This window comes from Sphaeramia orbicularis, chromosome 10, assembly GCF_902148855.1.
Source record: "Sphaeramia orbicularis chromosome 10, fSphaOr1.1, whole genome shotgun sequence".
Lineage (NCBI taxonomy): Eukaryota > Metazoa > Chordata > Actinopteri > Kurtiformes > Apogonidae > Sphaeramia > Sphaeramia orbicularis.
The window spans coordinates 50,175,380-50,198,502 of NC_043966.1; the positions used below are offsets into that span (position 1 = coordinate 50,175,380).

At 38.9% G+C, this 23,123-nt stretch overlaps 1 pseudogene; it reads right to left on the minus strand.

Annotated features, from left to right (window-relative positions):
* Positions 1-10,034: 10,034 nt before the first annotated feature.
* LOC115427537 (GDNF family receptor alpha-4-like) overlaps positions 10,035-23,123 on the minus strand; it is a 109,899-nt pseudogene continuing 96,810 nt past the window's right edge.

Consider the following 23,123-nt stretch of genomic DNA (forward strand, 5'->3'; position numbering starts at 1 on the left):
GCTTTTCAGTATTGGATACACTTTGTCCGTCCCTCCCTGTGACTTTCTTAAACTGTATCAAATATAGTTAAGGAGCTGATAACATACAGCATGTATGAAAAAAACAATACAAACTTTGTCAATGCACTTCATTTCCTTAGCATAGGACACCACACAAAAGCCCTAGGTTTAGACATTAGAGAGGTTTTAGTCATATTCCATGGTGTAACTGACAGTAATGACACAGCTGTCTGACTTGAAGAATTTGTATTTGGGCTATTGTTAAAGAAGTCCAGTGAATTTATTTAATTATTTATTTATTGAGTTAGCATGCCTCTTTAGAAGTTCCATAATCTTTGTGTCATCTAGTTTGAGTGTTTTATGTCTGAATGCTGTGTAGCTGTGGTTGCATCTTGAACATGATATAATTTTAGGGGGAAATGCATTGAAGTTTAAATTACATTCACTCATAAATATAATTACATGTAAATATATAGATACAGCATATTGATATTTACAAGAAGTCTTATTTCTCTGTTTTCCCTCAGTTTAGTCTGATGTACTGATAGAGACACAGTGAGATGGGACAATGGTAGCCTCTCAAACAAGTAAAACTAGATTCAAAATGGAACTTCACAAATTACCTTTAGTTCATTTAAACATGAATATGTAAAAACTCCTTTTAAACCGTTCTCTTGTTGTGAATAGCATCATGAAATCAACAGCGATTCAATGTTAAGAATGAGAAAATACATTGAATAAAACACTGCAATGTCTTTGTTTCTTTCAAAGTAGGTTACAATAGGAAACACATTTGTACATGAATCTATTAATGAGTGGATTTTTCAGCTTTGTTGGAGTAAAGTTAGCAAGTCTGCAAGCAAAGTTAGATTAATAACTGATGAGAGACAATCGGTGGAAAAAACAAATGGACAAGTGAAAGCTTTTACAAGTCATTTGAGAACTACTTATAAGTAGAGGTAAGCCAGTCAATCGATCAAATAATATTTTCTCAATAATTGCCTAGAAAATGAAAAGAATCTCCTTATTTTACATGTAGTTTGATTTTCAGTTACAGATGCATTTACTTGTCTGACCATGCAGACATTTTTATCGATATTTATTCATTAATCCATTTATTACTTTGACTTCAGGAGACCCCTAAATTTCCATAAAATAATGTGCTAACTGAATCTTGTGTTTGCATGAAATCATTAACTAGTTCTTAAGATTTTGTGCAAATAAAGTGACATACTATTCTGCATACACAAGAAAAAATAAATTGAATGAAATGCATAAAATTTTAGTGTGTGTGTAACATTTGCAGGTTCTTTTCCGTATCACACACCTAATAACCACTATTAATGTCAGACACTGTCAGATATTTACAAGCAGGGGCGTAGAATTTGGTAGGGATGCTAGGAACATGTCCCTACCAATATCCAGCCACTACTGTGTAGTCACTATCAATACAGTAAAAGACATAATTTAATGCCAGACAGATACACTTTTTTAAAGTTATTTTTACCTATTATTTTCATGTATTTCTATGGAAGAGAGCAACTGTTTAAAAAGCACAAATAAAGAAAATTTGTGGGGAAAACACAATAAAGCCTCAGATTCTAAACGTGATTCTAGATTTGATTTTATCCATATTTTTGAGGAATAAATTACATGTAATAATTGAAAGTAAAAGTCTTTTTGCTCAGGCAATAACTGTACCATCAAATTCTATGATCATTGTATCCATAATCTGTTCATATGTCATACATCAACATTTTTATATCAGGTGACAGAGAGTAGAGAGGAGGGAGGAGGTAGAGGAGGAGAAGAAGGAGGAAGAGGAGGAGAGGCTGTAAATTCACAGGTGAGGTTAAATAATAATGGATATGTTTGTCATGAGAATAACTTTGCAGAATGCATTCAATTCTTGTATTGTCTTTAGATATTCAGATATGCATTATAAACATGTCAGTTACTGAATTGTTTTTTCTGACTATGATTGTTTGTTTGATCAGCTCTATATGACGTGAAATTATGATTGCAAATGCATAAAAACATCAACTTTCCAGAGTGCTGCCTTAGAGCACTTTTGTGTCCCCACCAATGTCAAAATCAAACCTACTCCGTTGTTAACAAGGGTCGATAATGGCCAGTTGATCAGCTATACTGTTTTTTTTTTTTGTTTTTTTTTTTACTAATGTTCTCATAACCACTATGGATCCACTTCTGCAAAAACATCAAGTTAGAAACATCTGCATAAATCTTTCAAAGAGTAAATTCACCTAGTGCTGAACATAAGTAGTCTATGAGGACATTTACTGTTTGCTGTCATATTATTTAATTTTATGTTGGTTTTGACCTTGGTGAACCATTTCAAGAACCTTAATTTAAAAAAAAAAACAATCCCATTCACAATCTTCTCCTCTGATAGAGTTCATCAGTCTGTGACAATGACTACATTCCATTGTTTTGTGATGTCTTGTAATTAACTTTGTTGTATCAGCTCTTTGCTGATCTGACTTGGCTCTATGCTCCTCTGATAGATTCCTCATTGTACTAAAGTTCAAGCCATCAGTGCAAAACAGCACAGCTCTGAGAACAACTGCCAATGTAAATGCACCAAAGCTGTGTTTAAATGTCTATTCCTTAAATGTGTCTTGAACTCAGTGTGAATGGTTTGAAAGCAGGGATCCAAGAAGCCGAGACAGACACAGAGAGTGAGAGTGCGAGTGTCAAGGGCAGCGCTGCAGGAATTTCACTTTAGTGGCAGTGACTGTGTTTGTGCATCTTTGTTATTTGCGTGCATGGCAGAGAAGTGACGGTGAATGTGCGTGTGTGAATTAGAAATCGAAAAAGCAGGACAGAGGCTGAGTGTGTGTGTGTGTGTGTACGTGTGTGTGGGTGTTGGAGTGCCAGTGCGTCAGGACCTACAGAGTGTGAAATGGAGCAGGGAGGTTCAAGCTTCACCCGCCACACACTGCAACACACACACACACACACACACACACACGCACACACACACATCTCTCTTTCGCTTTCCGCGTCTCTATCTGGTACTCTCACCCACCCTGCCCCACCTCCTCATCTTCTCCCTCCCATCATTTCCCCTCCTCTGCTTTACCATGCTTCTCTCTTTCCTCTTCTTCTTCTTTTTCCTCTCCTTCCTTATTTTTCTCCCTCCTTCCCCCCACCTCCTCTGTATCTCTCCGTTGCTGCTTTATTCCACCCGCTTTATCTCTCTGGATAAAGCTCTCCCTGCCGTGGAGTTTGTTTTTCCCCCTGCTCTGCCTTTATCTTCCGTTTGGATGCCTTGTATGTGCAGTAGCATGAAGAGAGAGAGACACAGAGGGAGAGAAAAAGGAGAGAGACAGCATCCCCATGTCAGGCCAATGATGGATTAGAATACTAAAATACTGGAGAGAGAAAGCAGACACTAGACGCTCAAATCTGACATGGAGTGTTCAAGTGTGTGTGTGTGTGTGTGTGTGTGTGTGTGTGTGTGTGAGTGAGTGTGTGTGCACGCAAATCTGCTGCATGGTAATAGAACAATAAAAAGAACACTTCTTTCCAAGCACACACACACGCACACACACACATACACACACACACACACACACATCCCCCTCCTCTATTCCTCTCTCACCCTGGAGGCTTTCTCTCTCGATCTCTCTCTCTCACACTTGATTTAACGCATGGCTTCTCTGCTTGTTTATTTCAGTACATATTAATGTAAATCACCAGTGTCCACTCCCTCCTCTTTCTCTTTCTCCGTCTCTTTCAGCTGTCTCTTTTCCTTCCCCCTGTCCATCCCTCTTGTCGTCCTGCCACTGGGTGTCAGCCTGGACGACAAACAGCCGAGACAACAATTAAAATGAACAACGGGACCCAGTAAAAGGCCGCCTCTTTGGCCCCCGTCGGCCACGTCAATCAGACGACTGTCCTCCCCTGCTGCTCTCAATTAACCCCCACTATTGGGTGGTAGGAAGTGGGGGTACGTGTGTGGTGGGTGGGTGGGTAGTCAAAGGGTTGACCTGACTAACTAATTCTGTGTGAGGCAAGAAAGTACGGAAGAAGGGGTGCTAAGGTCAGATGAAGCTGCTCATTGTCTTTGAAGGTATTTTACTCAGTGGTATTCCTTTTATTTTGTGAGCATTTAAAAGTTAGTGCTCATTGGTCAGTTGACAACCATTACAAAGACACCACCTCAAAAGGAATTTAGTATGGACCTGGAATATGTTTGAGGTGTATGTCTTGATGACATCACCTCCCACAGCTCAGTACAGGATTGACGAGTATCTGTCTCTTCCCTATTAAACACAGATTCACTGTCAGGGTGGATAGGTGGGCTTTAAAGGGCATTAGATGCAATGATGCATCAACAGAGAAATGATGCCACAAGCTCAACAAGTGGATTGTGTTGCTCATTGTCTAACCACACCTGCTTGTATATATGAAAGAGCAAAATGAATGTCAAAGTCAACCACCTCAGCTGTAATACAACAATCTCCACATTTACATGTCTTGTCACGTCATGCACAATTATCCCATTGTTATTCCAAATATGACAATATTCTGATATTCAGAGTATAATCTTTAGAGGTATCAGGAAGGGAAGCTCTAGACTGCAACCGCGAGATCAGAAACAGTTTGATTTTGTTCAGTGTGGTCTTTTTAGCTAATGAGTTATAGAGGGTATGCATGTGACGTCACCACTAGCGGGAATCACCACGGTTCCGCCCACTGAGTGGCAGAAAGAGGGAGATGATTGACAGTGTTGGCTTCAATACTGTCTAAACTGAAGAACAATATTTAATAAAAAATGGGGAAGACCTGTTGTGCGATTGATTGTATGAACAGGTTTGAAAAGCAGTCAGAGCTGCCGTTTTACAGACACAAAGACAAAGAAAAGAGAAGTGGATGGATCCACAAATCCGGAAACCAAACCTAGATCTGTGGATCCTGTTTGGTGTCAGCTAACATTAATTTATGCTGTATTTTTGGGTAAAATCATTCCTTAAATTAAGTATTGTTTTGGCTAACGTTACTTCTTAGTAAAGCTCTTGGTTTCATGATCAGATCTTTCATAGTTTTTGTCTTCATTTTGTGATTCTGAACCTTGTGCTCCTACATGATTAGTAAACTAACTTAAACTAGGCTAACCTAGTTTTTCAAATACGGGGGAACTGGAGAATAAAGCTACGATGGAGTATTAGGGCCACATGAGAAAATAAAAACACTGGTCACTACGAGTATAAAGTCATAAAATATCGATATAAAACCCATATTTTTATGAGAATAAAGTCGTAGTTATAAAAAACCCACATAATTTAACAAAAATGTCATTTGTTTATGAGATTGAAGTCGTCATATTCCAACAATAAAGCCATAATATTACCAGAATATTGTGTTAATTTAAAAACAGGTAGTAAAAATCTCCCAATTTCCCAGAATCCAGTGGTGCCCTGCTGGTCCACAGCAGTCGTATCTGTGTTGTATAAAGTACTTGATCTGAACTAGACGTAAATCTCCTCAGTACCAGTAGATCATGCATATGTTCACTGGGGTCAGTACACGGTCTACTGTAAATGCACTTTGGATCAGCTGGTTCTGGGCCCTAGTTTTGGACCCTGGTTGTTAGTGATGATGAAACCGTGTATATTTGTCTCAGCTAAAAATAGCGATGATCCCCTACGCCCTGGATGTCAGGATACGCAATTTCGGGTCACATGTCAATGTTCATGGATCACTTGTTCTTTGGTAGCTCGTACGGATCCATGTCCAGTCCAACTGTCCTTCATTTAATTTCATATTTCACATTTCCCGGTCTCACTGTGTTTACTGCTATACTCCGTCATGTTGAGCAGGTTGGTTTTTGACACTCTGTCTGACTTAGAGGAGCGTGGCCTGAGGGGAAGTGACGTATATGCATACCCTCTATTAACTCAAATGTAGTAGCTGACGTTAATGTTACCATGAAATAGAAAAAGTAGCAGGAGTCTGTTCAGAACAGATGTATGAGGGTGTTGAGGTTTTTTATTTTAAAACAAATGTAAAAAATAAAAAAAAAAAAAAGAAAAAGAAAGAAAGAAAGAAAGAAAGAAAGAAAGAAAGAAAGAAAGAAAAGAAAGAAAGAAAAAGAAAAACAACAACAATAGCAACATCCCAAACATCCCAAAAATGTTAAAGATGTTAAAATTTTTGTCATAATGGAAATGTTCAGTCTGAGCCCATTAGTCTGAAGTGGAAGGAGAAGTAGGTGAATCAGTAATCTTCATGTGCAGCACTCTTAATTCACATGTGCAAGTGCAGAAACTTTTTTTTACCTGAAGTGCCAATGAGCAACTTTCCAGGGAAAAGAGTGGGTACTATTTTGGGAAATCCATGTAAGGTGTGGTAGGCTGCTGCAGAAACATATTGATGGTGGAATATGTGGACGAGGACTCTCTCCTCTGTAATTAGATGTTCCCCTAAATCTCAGATAGTGGACCATTAACACATGGAATATTCTGAGGGTTTCCTAGTTTATGAGCATTACTTGGGCATGCACACAGAGCATTTAGAGCAGGGGTCTCAAACGTGCAGCCTGGGGGCCAAATACGGTCCACCAGAAGTTCTCATCTGGCCCGTGGGATGAATTTGCAAAGTGCAAAACTTCCACAGATTCATTTTAATGACCAATATGATCTGAAGTAAAATATCCTACAAAAAATAATGACTCCATATTTTCTTCTCAGTTTGATGTGAAGAAAATATTACATTAGGTCTATAAATAATGACAACTTGAAATTTTTGTCTTTGTTTTAGTCAAAAAAATAACATTAAATTATGAAAATATTTACATTTACAAACTATCCTGTAAAAATAAAATGTGAATAAACTGAAAAAACATGAACAACCTGAAATGTCTAAAGAAAATTAAGCACAATTCTAACTATTTTCTGCGTGTTTCTAAGTGTTTAGTGTCTTTGTATATCTGATCAATAATGCACATGTAGAAATGATGAGTTGAGGCAGAATATTGTTAAAATTGCACTTATTTTTCTTAAGATTTTTTTTTCAGGTTATTCACATTTTTTTTGTTTGGAAAGTTTGTAAAAGTATGTAATAGTAATTTAATGTAAAAGTAATTTAATGTTTTTTTTTGCACTCAAACAAAGACAAAAATTTGGAGTTGTCATTATTTATAGGTTATTCTGTTATTATTTTACTGATCAATCTCTGGAGATCAAATCGAGCTGAATGTGGAACCTGAAAGAAAATGAGTTTGACACCCATGATTTAGAGTATCTGGAGACTGGAGTCAAGGGTTTTATCACAGGTTACGACACATGGACATTCGTCTCTGCACCACATTTTACACATTATATAAGAGGATTTCAACAGGTTTTGGGATATGCACAATTATTGCAACACTAGCCTTTGTAAGAACTTTTAAAGAATTGTACATGCACCACCAGATTGACAACATCTTTAGAAAATCAGCTTCTGTTTATTTTTTTTTATTTTTTATTTTTTTTATTTTGGCACAGTTGCATGTACATGGATATTAGTGAAATAATAATTAAATGGTTTATTATGAATATTGTCTTTTAATGGCGTAAGATGAAATATATTGTGCATGTTCATAATGGAGTAATGTGCTCAGACAGTGTCATCTAGAAATCTACAATAACTCAAATCATGATTCTAGCATCATTTACTACACTTTTGGGGTGCACAGTGTGTTAAGTCAAACCTCTCTGAAACTATGTCCATGTTCCCTGTAAGGTTAATAGAAACACCTCAGAGAAACATGCAATTACACTGAGGGTGAGAGCGTCATTGTATTCATTATCATGTGTCGGTTAGCAGTGGCTGACAGCTGTTTATGACTTAATACTTGGTCGGATTCATCCTCAATGAGCAGCTAAATGTTTTGTTCAGTCTGTCGAATATTTAAATAGGTATCTGAAGTGAGGCGGCAGAGCTTCGGCTTATCTGTCTCTTATCTGGGTTCAGTGATTGACAGCTGCTTTGTCTGAGGGGTGCTTTCGGACAGAGAGGTCGTTAAGATTGTATGTGTTTTTTCGACAGTATACACAACAGCAGAGCCTGGTGAAGGACAGAGGTTCAAGTATACCACAGACCTGTCACTTCGCTCTGTCTGTCTTCATCCCTTCGTTCTTTTTATAACCTCCTCTCCCTCTTCATTTCTCCTTTCCATCTCTCCTTTTTTCTCATTTAAATCCCATGTCTGTCTCTGTTTCCTCCACTCCTTCCCTACTCATTTCTCTTTCTAATTCTCTCTACCTCTATCCTCTACGACTCTCTTTTTTGTCTAAGATTTTCTTTGTCCATAATTTATTTTATGCTATAGAAACAGATTTAATATTACATTACAAACTATTATTTGTATCTTTTTTTCGTTATTGTCTTTTTGTTTTATGCTTACTTGGGTGAGATAACTAATAAATACATATATTGTATATTATCTTTTTTATGACTAAATTACAATCCTAGGAGCTCACAACAATTTGCCCATGTATCATAACTAATGAATATTTTATAGGTGATATGAGTGTGCCAAAATGGTCCAATTGCACTCCCTAAAAAATGTTAAAAATGAAGCCTGCATCAAGATCCACCTGAGGATTGATCACATCCAGCTGCACAAATAGCCTCCTGGAGCCATATCCTACACCCTACAGGAAATCCTCAATTTTGGTTTGAATATATTGTTTTGGCTCCATTTTTGCTATTTCAAGTTGTTGCACTTTAACAAGCTCCTCTGAGAGAAACAACTTGTGTAACTTCAAATTTGGTCAATCTCATCCAGTGATGTTTGTGATGACAAATATATCATAATGGGGAGTTTTTGTTATAGAATTACTAGGGCCTGATCGTTGCTTCTTGCAGCTTGCAGTGCCTCATATGCAAGTTTGATTCATTTTTTTGTCATTACAAGCCATTGCACTGGAAGTTCAGGAGGTGATATTTAACTTAACACAACATTCAAAAAGAGGCCAGACTTGACATGTACATGTCGGCAGTAACACCCCTCGATCATAGCCATTTGCAGCTTTGATTCAAACTGCTTAAGTTTCTTCTTTTTTCTCTCCCTCTGTTGTATTTATTCATTCTCTTAGTTTCTTCTTTGCCTTCTTCTAGCATTTCCTCCCCTTTGTTATGTCTTCTTTTCTTTTCTCGTTTACGCTCATCTCATTTTTGGCTGCTTCATATTCATTACCTTCCTCCACAACTTTTTTTGTTGTATCCCTTTTCCTGTGCCTCTCTATCATCCCATTCTTCTCTATTGCTGCCTTTCTCTGCTTATTCCTTTCTTTTTTCCCGTTGCCCTTTACCACACTGGTGCCCCCGCAGATGGAAGTTAATTTTACACATTCCCCAGAAATAGGAAAAGAATAAGGGCAAAAAATTAGTGTCAGCAAAAGATTTATAAGACATAGAAAATCAAGAGCCGGCGATTCTCTCTGCTATGTTTGTGCTCCAGGGTTCTCTCTGTTCTTGCTATAGCACACTATTTCTATCACTGCCTGATACCCCTCTCATACACCCCCCCACACTCTGCCAACATACACCAACCCCAGGAGCCTGTCAGATGATAAAGAGATGTTGTCAGCGACTGATTATCAGCCTCCAAACTAAAAACAAGTAAAACATCAACGCACAAAGACCACACAGGGACTTGGCCTTATTTTTTTCTTATTTCTCCTCTATACATCTGTCTCTCTCCCCCTCTTCCACTTGCTCTCTAAACTCTTTTCATTCTGCCTTTGTGTTAGTGTCAGGCATAGTCTGTGTTTTTCGCCTGCTGGGGAGCTATTTGATTTGTTCTGCCGTTTTAGAGCTTATATTGTTTCTGGTGTGTTGTTTTTATTATGACGGCTTTATTCATATGGGCGCCCGTGGCAACTCGGGTCCCGGACCTGAGTCACAGAGGGAGGCAAGACCAGGGACAGGGATAGAGCAATAAAGCAAGAAAGAGCTGCATTGCTTCAATGCATGGCAGGTCGGTATGTGTGCAAATGTGTGTGTGTGTGTGTGTGTGTGTGTGTGTGTGTGTGTGTGTGTGTGTGTGTGCGTGTGTGTGTGTGTGTGTATGTGTGTGTGGAAGAGGGTGCGCAATGTGTGGCGGTGCTGACGTGGGTGGTAACGATCAAGTGCGAGACTCAAATTATAACAAAAAGCTTTACCCAATTTTCTCTGCCCACTTCCTGCATGCAAACACACACACAAAACATCACACACACTTGATGTTCATTAAACAATGAGAGACAAGTGTGTAATTTGTCATTCACCGTAGCTGCAGAATGTAGATGGCAGCAGGGAGAAGCGGGCTGCTCCATTCATCACCAAGATAAAGTCTGACTGGTACATTGTAAATCAACACCCCTTCCCCATTCAGTCACTGTTAGGATGACCCATAGACCGGTAGGCTGCATACAGTGGGATGAATCGTCATCTATCAATAAATTAGAATAAAAACAAAAAAACAAAAAACAAAAACAACAACACAGAATGGTCTGATTGCCACTGCTGTGGAGGTGCTTCTGTATTTGCAAACACCAGTCTTGCTACAGGCCAACACTTCCTGTACTGAATTCTGACTCATCATCTGCTTTGACACTTGCTATAAATACGGAATTCAGTTTTATTTTATGCTTGCATGTCCAAATATACTGTCCAAATTGAACATGTTTTAAGCCTGGAGGTATCAGATTTACTGCAACAAGTAATTGTGGATAGTTGGTTCGTTAATTTGACTGTTTGATTTCCAAAAAGGTAAGGAGGTGTAATCTAAAGGCACACTTCCCATGATTTTTTCCCAAACATTCCACTTTGGTTGTAAGTGTGAAACCTCCCGTGTGTCAAATAGAAGAGATCAAGATGAACCTTATTTTCTGTTCATTTACGCCCCTTGCAGATAATTGTCTGGGCCTTGGTTCAGATTTTCAGATGTTAAAACACCTTGACTTAGCTTACAAATAGGTCTATCACATTACGTTTTTAGCACTGTATTTTATGTACGATGATTTGCACTGTTGTTGGGAATTCATATACAGTTATAACCAAGAAAGGTAACTTAAAGAGATTTGCAAAGACAAGGATTCTTGCAGGTTACTGTTTGCAGGTCCACAACCTAGACTCCTGTCCTTTGGTTTTTTGAACTGTTGTTGTTTCTGTTTTTTGTTTGCGCTACACACTGATTTAGTGTATAAAATCCAGTTTGTTGCAGATTGACTAACTCCAGAGAAAAGAGGTAAAAAAAAAATTCTGCAGCTGCAAAAATGTACTTAAATTGTGTTTAAAGGGGGTGTTTAAATGAACAAACAGTTCTGCCTGTAGGGGGTACTATAACTACTGCAGTGGTTTAATGGCAGAGGAAGTACAGCAGAATATAGCTACTGTCTCTGTTCATCATCCTCAAACTGAAGCACTGCCACCACTTCAAAACTGGATTTTCCTTAATTTCAGTTATTTAACATATATCAGTCTGCTACTTCTTCTTTAGTGCTGGAGAGACACCTATTGGTCACATGACTGTGTGCATGAGCCAAGCGTTAAAATTTCTGATAAGAGTTTGATTTTGTCAGAACATCAATACAAGAAGAACAGTTTTATGACACAGAAAGTAACTTTAGCAAGACATTGCTTGTCAGTTGATAGCAGCATCACACAATGTCTGGCAATCTATTTTTCCTGGGACTGGAAAACCTCCTGCTGCTGCAATCAGACCAAACTGAGAAAAGTGCCACATAAAGTAAGGAGGAAAGCCAGGGCAGATGTGAGGAATCAAGGGGATGCCACTAACAGACGTGAAGTCCATTTCTTCACTATGTTTTGTATCATTTTTCAGCGATCAGTCCGGTATTGTTGTCAGGTCCAGTATGTCAATGTGTGTGCAGGTGTGTGTGCAGGTGTGTATCCTCTATATGATGTGGCCTACCCCCAGCTCAGGGAGGCAGATAGGAGCAAAAGGACCAATAGGATGGGTTTAGGGGGGCTAGTGGTAAGAGATGCAGCCCCCCCAGTCCCAGAGGAGCCCAGGTTGGAAACAGTGGCCCTTTCTGAGTACATCTGGATGATGTCAAACTGGCCGCCTTCATTGATCTCCTCGTTTGTCTGTCTCAGATCCTCCTCTTCTTCACTTTCCAACACCACCTGACACAAGAGAAAAGGGTTTCAGCATTTACATACAGCAAAGACCCTTGGTACATTTCAATCCAGCCGATGGAAATGGCAAAAAAAAAAAAAAAAATCAAAACATTGCATTTAAATTCTTGCACTCAAAAAAACAAAGAATGAGTAAATAAATTGTGAACATGAGTAAATGTAAATAAATGTGTGTGAGCTAGTGAGAACACTACAGTGCTAACTGAATTAATAAAGAAAACAAAAATAAATAGAAGTAAAGAGCAATGGAAAGGGACCATTTATAAAGAAGAAATTAACCCTTTGATGCATGAATTATGAGAACCTTTGTCATTTTTTTCCTGAGTGTTTTTAATCCTCTTTAGGCATGAAAAAAAACAATGTGATTGAATTTTTTTAATGAACCTGTTTTTATGGAGTTACAAAAATGTCCACTCAGCTGGACACCATGTGTTTAATTTTTGAAGCAAAGAAACATGTATTTAAAATGCAATAACAGAAAGTGATATAATGAGTGAAAAATATGAAATAAAAACATTTTTATGCAGCTTATCTGATGTTTTCTCACATTTCAGCGTACTCTAATACTAGTTATTACTCACTTCATGGAGATAACATGACAAAAAAAATGTGTATGAAAACTGTTAATTACAGTCTAATAACAACTAGCAATTGATTTACACTCAAACATGTTAATGCAGATCAGGTTTATCATGAACAGCAAAGTTACTGTATTGTATGAATTGCAGTGTACGAGATGGTGCATAAGTGTCCACTGTGTTGGCTGATATGCACATAAATCACAAAATCCATTAATGTACAAGAGAACAGCTGTAGAATAGCTGTCCACTGTAGTGACCACTATGCATGAAAGGGTTAAAATAAACACTGAAAGACTGTGAAATTCTAGATGAAGAATTTGAGGAAGTATCATTTGATCATTCAGTTCAGTTCAAGCTAAAACCAGTTTCAAGTTATTAGACAAAATGTATGAAATTCTGGTTTCAAAGAACCCTCTGAGTCTATTAAGTCCTTCGTCAACAGGTCAGGTAGTATGGGATATTTTTATACAAGCTATTCATTTAACTGGCTAAATTTGGAACACTGGGCAGCACAGTGGTGTAGTGGTTAGCACTGTCACGGGTAACCCCGTCTGGCCAGGGTCATCCTGTTTTTCCCATTTCTGTGTGGGTTCTCTCTGGGTACTCCGGCTTCCTCCCACTGTCCAAAGCAGTGCTCTCAAACTCACTTTCTTTCAGGTTCCACCTTCAGCCTGATTTGATCTCAATGGGCCGGACCAGTAAAATAATAACAGAATAACCTATAAATAATGACAACTCCATGAAAATACTTACTTTTATAAAGTATCCCCCAAAAAATGTGAATAACCTGAAAAAACTGAAAGTTAAATAAAAAATTAACAAACCCTAACCCTAACCCAAAATTAAGGAATGAATAAAATTGGAAAATCCACTTCAAACTGGTCTCGTGTCAGGTGATTTAAGATACACTTAAATCACCTTAAAGATACACATTGCCAAAAGTATTGGCTCACCCATCCAAATAATCAGAATCAGGTGTTCCAATCACTTCCATGGCCACAGGTGTATAAAATCCAGCACCTAGGCATGCAGACTGCTTTTACAAACATCTGTGAAAGAATGGGTCGCTCTCAGGAGCTCAGTGAATTCCAGCGTGGAACTGTGATAGGATGCCACCTGTGCAACAATCCAGTCATGAAATTTCCTCGCTTCCTAAATATTCCACAGTCAACTGTCAGCTGTATTATAAGAAAGTGGAAGTGTTTGGGAACGACAGCAACTCAGCCACGAAGTGGTAGGCCACGTAAACTGACGGAGTGGGGTCAGCGGACACTGAGGCGCATAGTGCGAAGAGGTCGCCAACTTTCTGCAGAGTCTACAGATCTCCAACTTCATGTGGCCTTCAGATTAGCTCAAGAACAGTGCGCAGAGAGCTTCATGGAATGGGTTTCCGTGGCTGAGCAGCTGCATCCAAGCCATACATCACCAAGTGCAATGCAAGCGGTGGATGCAGTGGTGTAAAGCACGCCACCACTGGACTCTAGAGCAGTGGAGGCGCCTTCTCTGGAGTGACCAATCGCGCTTCTCCATCTGGCAATCTGATGGATGGGTCTGGGTTTGGCGGTCACCAGGAGAACGATACTTGTCGGACTGCATTGTGCCAAGTGTAAAGTTTGGTGGAGGGGGGATTATGGTGTGGGGTTGTTTTTCAGGAGCTGGGCTTGGCCCCTTAGTTCCAGTGAAAGGAAGTGGGAATGCTTCAGCATACCAAGACATTTTGGAAAATTCCATGCTCCCAACTTTGTGGGAACAGTTTGGAGCTGGCCCCTTCCTCTTCCAACATGACTGTGCACCAGTGCACAAAGCAAGGTCCATAAAGACATGGATGACAGAGTCTGGTGTGGATGAACTGGACTGGCCTGCACACAGTCCTGACCTCAACCCCATAGAACACCTTTGGGATGAATTAGAGCGCAGACTGAGAGCCAGGCCTTCTGTCCAACATCAGTGTGTGACCTCACAAATGCGCTTCTGGAAGAATGGTCTAAAATTCCCATGAACACACTCCTAAACCTTGTGGACAGCCTCCCAGAAGAGTTGAAGCTGTTACAGCTGCAAAGGGTGGACCGACGTCATATTGAACCCATAGACTAGGAATGGGATGGCACTGAAATTCATATGCGAGTCAAGGCAGGTGAGCAAATACTTTTGGCAATATGGTGTATATCCCCACTCAAGTAATGATAACATAAATTCTTTTACATTTCACTCAGACTGAAGTTTCAGTTAAAGTTAGCAAAAAAAAAAAAAAAAATCTGACTACTGTTCAGGTCAGTGTGAACCTTTAACATTCATCCTTTTCATGTAACCCGTTGTCTAAGTCATGGCTAAGAATGACTACAACCTATGTATCAGACTTCAAATAGAAAGTTTTGTCTTCTAGTTTGTGTGTTTAAGAGGTGGCTAAAACACACACTGTGAAAAAAAAAAAAACTCATAAAAAAACCCCCAGTAATGTTCCAGCAGCTGGGGTGCCGAAAAAATACTGTTAAATAACGGAAAACAAACATCTAATTAAAAATACGATAATTTTCCATAATTAAAATACAATTTTTTGCCCTAACTTTACATGAGATTTTGCTTGTTTTTTTTGTTTTGTTTTTTTTTTACTTTTTAATGTTTAATAAAGAATATTTACATGTATTAAAATAATCAAATTACCTATATATATACACACACACACACACACACACACACACACACGCACACACACACACACACACACACAATTTTCAATGAGACCAAGTTGTACAATCCACTGATAAAAACTGTACTGTGACAGTTTATCAGTGCTTATACATGTGATACATTCACAAAAATACATTTATTCAACATTTTAGTTGTGAAACCTCCTGTAATTACACAAGATATTTGTCAATTAACAAACAAGTCTTGTTAAACTTACAGAACAAATACTTCTTTTACTGTTAATTGTCAGTAATTTTATCTGGTTTTATTTATTTTTTTATAGTATTAAACTTTAAATTAACAGTTTAATCTCATGAATAGAAAAGAAATATTTGTGAAAGTATGATACATTTGCAAATGTATTTAACCGTATTTTTCTGTGAAAAAAGAAAAATTTTCTTTAAAAAAATGGAAATTTTATGGTTATTCACAGCTTCAGTTTTTTTCATGTTGTTTAACATTTGACATGTAAAATCACAGTCTATTTTTGTAATTTTATTGATATTTTCCTGTATCTTAAAAATACAGGAAAAATCTGTAAAATAAACAGTGAAAATTCTGTAAAATTATATATATATATATATATATATATATATATATATATATATATATTTTTTTTTTTTTTTTTTTTTTTTTTTTTTTTGCAACACAAATTACATTAGTTTGAAATGCAACCCTAACACAAACTCTAACCCTCCCACATGGGTCGCCAGGGACCTGCTGGACGTTAAAAGGTTCAGGAGGAAAAGAGACCAGTTTCGACAACAGTGATTATGGACAGCAGATCTGTGTACAAGGGACAGCAAAAAAAAAATTAATAATCTTTTATTCATGTGCAAATCTTGAATGAATAGTGATGGGACTTTTGGCTCTTTGAAGGGAGCCGTTCAATCAGGAGCTGTTCACTGAAAAGAGCCGTTCAAAAGACTGGCTCCTTTATGTTTTTTACATTATTTGAAACACCAATGTTTTAATGACTAAATAGGCTACATGTGATGATTGACACCACATTTTAAAGGTGTTTAATTGGTGTGGCAGTAAATATTGTCTAACCATAAAAAAGAATAGTTAGTTAAAATCCATCCATCCATCCATTATCTTCCGCTTATCCGGGGCCGGGTCGCGGGGGTAACAGTCTAAGCAGGGATGCCCAGACTTCCCTCTCCCCAGACTCCTCCTCCAGCTCTTCCAGGGGGACCCCGAGGCATTCCCAGGCCAGCCGAGAGACATAGTCTCTCCAACGTGTCCTGGGTCTTCCCCGAGGTCTCCTCCCGGTGGGACATGCCCGGAACACCTACCCAGGGAGGCGTCCAGGAGGCATCCGAAACAGATGCCCGAGCCACCTCAGCTGGCCCCTCTCGACGCGGAGGAGCAGCGGCTCTACTCCGAGCTCCTCCCTGGTGACTGAGCTCCTCCCCCTATCCCTAAGGGTGCGCCCAGCTACCCAACGGAGGAAACTCATTTCGACCGCTTGTATCCGGGATCTTGTCCTTTCGGTCATGACCCAAACCTCATGACCATAGGTGAGGGTAGGAACGTAGATTGACCGGTAAATCGAGAGCTTCGCCTCTCGGCTCAGCTCCTTCTTTACCACAACCGACCGGTACAGCGACTGCATCACTGCAGACGCTGCACCGATCTGTCTGTCAATCTCACGCTCCATCCTTCCCTCACTCGTGAACAAGACCCTGAGATACTTAAACTCCTCCACTTGGGGCAAAAAACTCCCCACCCACCCGGAGAGGGCAGACCACCTTTTTCCGGTCGAGAACCTTGGCCTCGGATTTGGAGGTGCTGATCCTCATCCCGCTCGCTTCACACTCGGCTGCAAACCGCCCCAGTGCACGCTGAAGGTCCAGGTTCGATGAAGCCAACAGGACAACATCATCTGCAAAAAGCAGAGATGAAATCCTGTGGTCCCCAAACTGGACCCCCCTCCGGTCCTTGGCTGCGCCTAGAAATTCTGTCCATAAAAATTATGAACAGAACCGGTGACAAAGGGCAGCCCTGCCGGAGACCAACATGCACCTGGAACAGGTCTGACTTACTGCCGTCAATGCGAACCAGGCTCCTGCTTCGGTCATACAAGGACCGGACTGCCCTTAGCAAAGGGCCCCGGACCCCATACTCCCGAAGCACCCCCCACAGGATACCACAAGGGACACGGTCGAACGCCTTCTCCAGATCCACAAAACACATGTGGACTGGTTGGGCGAACTCCCAAGAACCCTCCAGCACCCGATGGAGAGTATAGAGCTGGTCCAGCATTCCACGACCAGGACGAAAACCGCATTGTTCCTCCTGGATCCGAGGTTCGACTATCGGTCAGATCCTCCTCTCCAGTACCCTGGAATAGACTTTCCCCGGGAGGCTGAGGAGTGTGACCCCCCCTGTTAGTTACAATGTGTGGGCTAATACATGACATGAGAGGTGACATCAGGCAAATGCTGGAATTTGACAAAAAACATCACAGTACATTATGTGGACTAGTCTGTAGCCTAAAAATGAAGAAGAAAAAAAAAAACATTTTCTTATGAAATAACATTTTATTCTCCTAAAAACAAGAACAATAAATTGTGTGTAAACATACGGAAAAAATTGCACAAAACACAGCAGTGATTAATCACTGCAATTACTTAAATGCCTGAACTATAGTGCAATTCTCAAGTTACATGCCCATCTTTTCTTCTGAAAAGTGCATCCAAATACTACTCCTTTTTCTTTGGCTCATTACTTACAGGTGGTCACTCACTCACTCTCAACTTTTCTCCAGTTTCGACCAGTCTTCCAGCTCCGCCTCCTCCAGTATGCTCACCTCACTCTTCAAACTGTTGTTTTTTTTTGCTAACTTCTTGCCATAAGACATGCGCAGTGCGCAAGCACTCTTTTTTTCTGCTCGAACATTCTCCTCCTGCCCAATGCCTTCCCAGTGACACTAAATTGGCAGACAATCGGACACTCCCTCCTTAAAAAAAAAAAAAATTAAAAAATGAACGGCCCTTTACAAAGACTTGCTTCCCATCGTTCATTTCAAAGAGCCGTTCAAAAAGATTTGATTCGTTCGTGAACGTCACATCACGATGAATGAATGAATCTTCGCACATCAGTTCCACATTAAGCTAAATTTGATCTGCAGTGCGCTGAACCAGTAAAATAATACCATAATAATATATAAATCATGTCAGCTCCAAAATTTTCTCTATGTTTTAGACTAAGTAAAATTAAACAATGAAAATGTTTACATCTACAAACTATCCTTTCAAACAATGTGAATAACATGAACAAACTCAAAAAATAAGTGTAATTTAACAATATTCTGCCTCAGTTTATCATTTTCACATGTTCATTATAACTTACAGATCACAGTGGATCTACAAATACACAAAACATTTAATATCAGGCAGAATATTGTTAAAATTGTGCGCACTTCTCTTAAAAACATTTCAGGTTGTTCATATTTGTTCAGGTATTCACATTTTAGTAAAATTATACTTTATTTTAGTGTAAATATATGAAAATATTTACATTTACAAAGAGAGAAATTTGGAGTTGTGAGTATTTATATGTCATTATGGTAGTATTTTACTGATCCAACCCACTTGAGATGGAATTGGTCTGAATGTGGAACCTGAACTAAAATGATTGTTAATATCTTAGTGTAATTTTTGCATTTCACAACTTCATTCCAAGGGCCGGACTGGACCCTTTGGCGGGCTGGATTTGACCCCCCGGGCTGCATGTTTGACACCTGTGCACTAGGCTGTGTACTTTTATATAAATTGATATTTAAACTGTGTCTAAGCAAATGTGGTTTGGGGGCAGACGTTTCAAATGAAATGGCTGCAACATTTTTCAAGTGCTGGGTTAGAACTATCTGAAATCAAGAATGTTGAATCAATTAAACATGTGCCCTCAAGTCAATGATATTATTTTACTGATCTGAAAATCTTAAATATTAACTGTGATGCTCATTCAGAGCTCAGGAGACTGAACTAATTGTAGGCCATTAACAACTTTGAACAAAACATTCCCAATCTTTGTGTTTGTTCCCAGAATGGGTTGCATACCCATTTTCATTGGTTGCCTATTGGGAGAGACCTGTACATAACATTCCACAATGTGTGAATTTTACTAATTAATATAGAAGAGAAGAGTCCTTTTTGTCTACATTTGTGTCTTCAGCTCAGATGCTAAGCAAGGCTCACTGTGGCTGAGGGAACAACTTCATTAGCTCTCTTACACTGTCACATACATGACACTGAAACAAACATAGAGTTTGGAAGTATGGCCTTCACCAAAACCATTCAAATGCAGAAGAGAGAAAAAATGACAAATTAGGGATCTTCAAACAACATATTCTCAGTACATGTCAAATGAATGTTATATGTGCAGACAACATTATGAGAAATGGTGTTTTGACACCACAAAAGTAAATCAGTCTTGTGTTGGACAAGAGCATTGATATTGACATGTAGGCTCTTCCCTAATGTGGATTTGGCAGTTGTGAAAAACATTTATCCAACGTGATTTTAGGTGGAAGATTAAGTAAGAAGAAGATAAAGAATGAAAAAAAGAATGAAAAAAAACAAAACAAAACAATGGAATATTTAAATGACAGTTGATGTTTTTTGCATGTTTAGGTAGCAATAAGACACCATGTTTTTCTTTCAGTTCTAAAGCTGATGCTGTTCAGGCACCTCTGCTACACAGAAGCTACATTTATTAAAATTCTATGGCACTTGGATAGAATTAGAGAGCCCCATTTCTACTGTGTAGTAAGGTGTTATCTGTATCTGGATACATTCTATTATTAATTGATCACAAGGACTTTGCATTTAAACCATTACACTGTTGACTAGTAATATGGAAATTTATAAGGCAGTTTTAGTTATGATGCAGGACATGCTGGATATACTATTACTAGCAAGGATACTTAAGATCTGTTCTTTAACATGTTCCCATTGTATAGGTATATGTTGCATATGTCCTTGATGACATGAGGATTGCTGTTTGAAGCATTTTGGAAAAAAATGACCATATTTGATAAAAGGGGGAAGATGAGCAAATTAATGCTACCTTAATACCATTACACTGCCACGTCAGAGCACCACCACGTTGTTTCAGCTACTGATAAATGTAGAGCTAATTAACATTTTGTGTTTAATAACACAACATAAAGTAGCAATATCAAGTGAAATGGTATATTAGCTAATGTAGCTAACTTATGCCAGCAAACACAGTAGTGTACTTATTTATTGTTCTAATTCTTGACCAACACCTATGGTGTTGTTAGCTGTAAATTCTAAGCCAAGTCATTATCCAAACTAGAGTTTAGACAAAGCAGCCAACTTAGCCATTACCATCATTAAACACGAGTCTATGAAAAATACCTTCACATAACAATAATTGTATCCAGGGAAATTAGACATACAGACAAAACTGCTTTTTTGTTACATTACATTAAGATTAAAAGTCTTTGTGGATTGACTTTTGGATTCAGCTTCTAGTGGCCAGTCAAGGAATTACAGTTTTTTGCACTTCCATTAAGGTCACATCTTTTACCTCTCACTACAAACACACTGTGTAGACCTAGCCTTTCAATGGTCACATGGCTCCACACAATTAGCTCACCTGCTAGAGCCAACTTAAAGCTGCGTATGACTGTGTCAACCAATTTTTCATCAAATCTGACTGAATCAAACCCAACTGATAGCCTTAGTATCACAAATCCATGAGGTCTTTCCATGATTATGCACCTGAATCTCTTCCCTCACGGTGAACACTTTCCAAGTGTACTCCATTATAACCAATCCATTTGTATACAAACAGAGCCAGTAGGTCACTTTTTTGGAAATTCGTCACAACGTACATTGTGAGAAGCAGAGTTCCACGCAGCTGCAGTAGCAAGAGGCAATGAATCAATCAAATTTATTTATATAGCGCCAAAATCATTACAAAAGTGATCTCATGACACTTTACATGTAGAGCTGGTCAAAACCAGACTCTCAGTGAAGCAATTTCTGTGTTTGTTGCTGCTGCGACCATAATGCGGCTGCGTGGAACTTTGCTTCCCACAATGCAAGTTTCGGCAAATTTTCGAAAATGCCTGAGTGACCTACTGACTAAACAAATGGTTTGTTTATGGTAGAGTACACTTTGAAATTGTTCACCGTGAGGGAAAGAGATTCAGGTGTGTAATCACAGAGAGACTTACAGATTCGTGGTACTTAGGCTATGACTCTGGTTCTACAGATCTGATGAAAAATGGGTGAGGAAAATCATACGCAGCTTTAAAGACATGCAGGTTAATTTTCTCCTTAAGGGAAACAGGGGCTTTGGGTAGTGATATGAGGAGTTTAGTTACCTTTCAACTTGTTGGTTGGAGTTTACCCTTTGAAAGATTTATCGGGAGAAAGTAAAATCTTGCTTTAAATGTTTAAAAACTGTTGATGGGAAGTATGATTCGGTGCATGGAAAATGAGGATGTTGAGAATGTTGAAGACAGCTGTTTACCCTCAATGATACGCATAAACATCTGGAGAAGCCTAGGGCCTATTCTCAGAGATTGTATGCAAATTGTTCTTATACTTATAATAATACGCTTGTATATTGTTTCATTGAAATGCTACCACAAATACCTACTTCCTTCATGAAGTTAAGATTTTGTTTATGGTTTCACAATTCAGATTTCATCCACTAAACAGCCTCTCCTTCAGGGTGCAAAACTGTTCTAACTTGTGTTGTTCACATAGAGTATTTTACCATCAGTTAAGGTGGGCTACAAAGCATACTAAGCCTCAGCAGCAGAAAGAGCACCCCCCCCTTACACTTCAACTTTCTGTGGAGTCTGTGCAGCTATTCTTAGTCACTTCTATCTTTTACTAAGAGTCTTGTGACCTTTACTTTGATTCTGCTGGTTGTATAACTTATTGGTGAGGGACAGAAAAAGCCTGAAGAACACTGTTAATATTTCTTTGAAGATAATTGGGATGAAACGGGCACTTGGGCTCTTTCAGGGAACAGTTGTGTTCAAAAAAATCCTAGTCAGGTGCTGTTAAGTTATATAGAGCCAATACAGATCACCTCCCACACCTCCAAAGGCTTTCAATGAACCACCTGTCGAGGATTACCTGACCATAATGACTAGGGTGTCTGCAGGTTGAAGCCAAATGACTTTTAAGACATTTTCAAGGAGTCTTCGATCAAATTTAAGACAATACATTTATATAATACAGGACAACAAAGCCTCCGAGTCCTTGCTTAAACAAGTCTTCTCCATGTTTCAGTCCAGCTAACATCAACCTTTTCCATTTTTACCATGAATACTGTTTGTGCTACTGACATTCAAGCTGCTAAAGCTCATATCTGAACCCTTCCCCCATTAATGGAGCGGCTCTCTTGTCATCATATGCGATATCTTATCATTCATATCCATTATCTTCCTAAGACCCAGGAAATGTCAGCAAAGTAGAAGCTTTTTTTGGTTTTTATTAAATAAGTGCCTATATTGGAAACATCATGAGGCAACAGTTTTTAAAAGCAGTTTTCAAATTTTTATGGAATGTCCCCTTGTGGTGGACAGTTTTTCTTTTCTTTTTTCTTTTTTGTATAAAGTTGTGAAACTCTTGTCCACAAATGTGGACAGAAAACCCATAGCTGGGTCTTGGGGGGTTAATGATTGTTGGAGGCTACACTCAT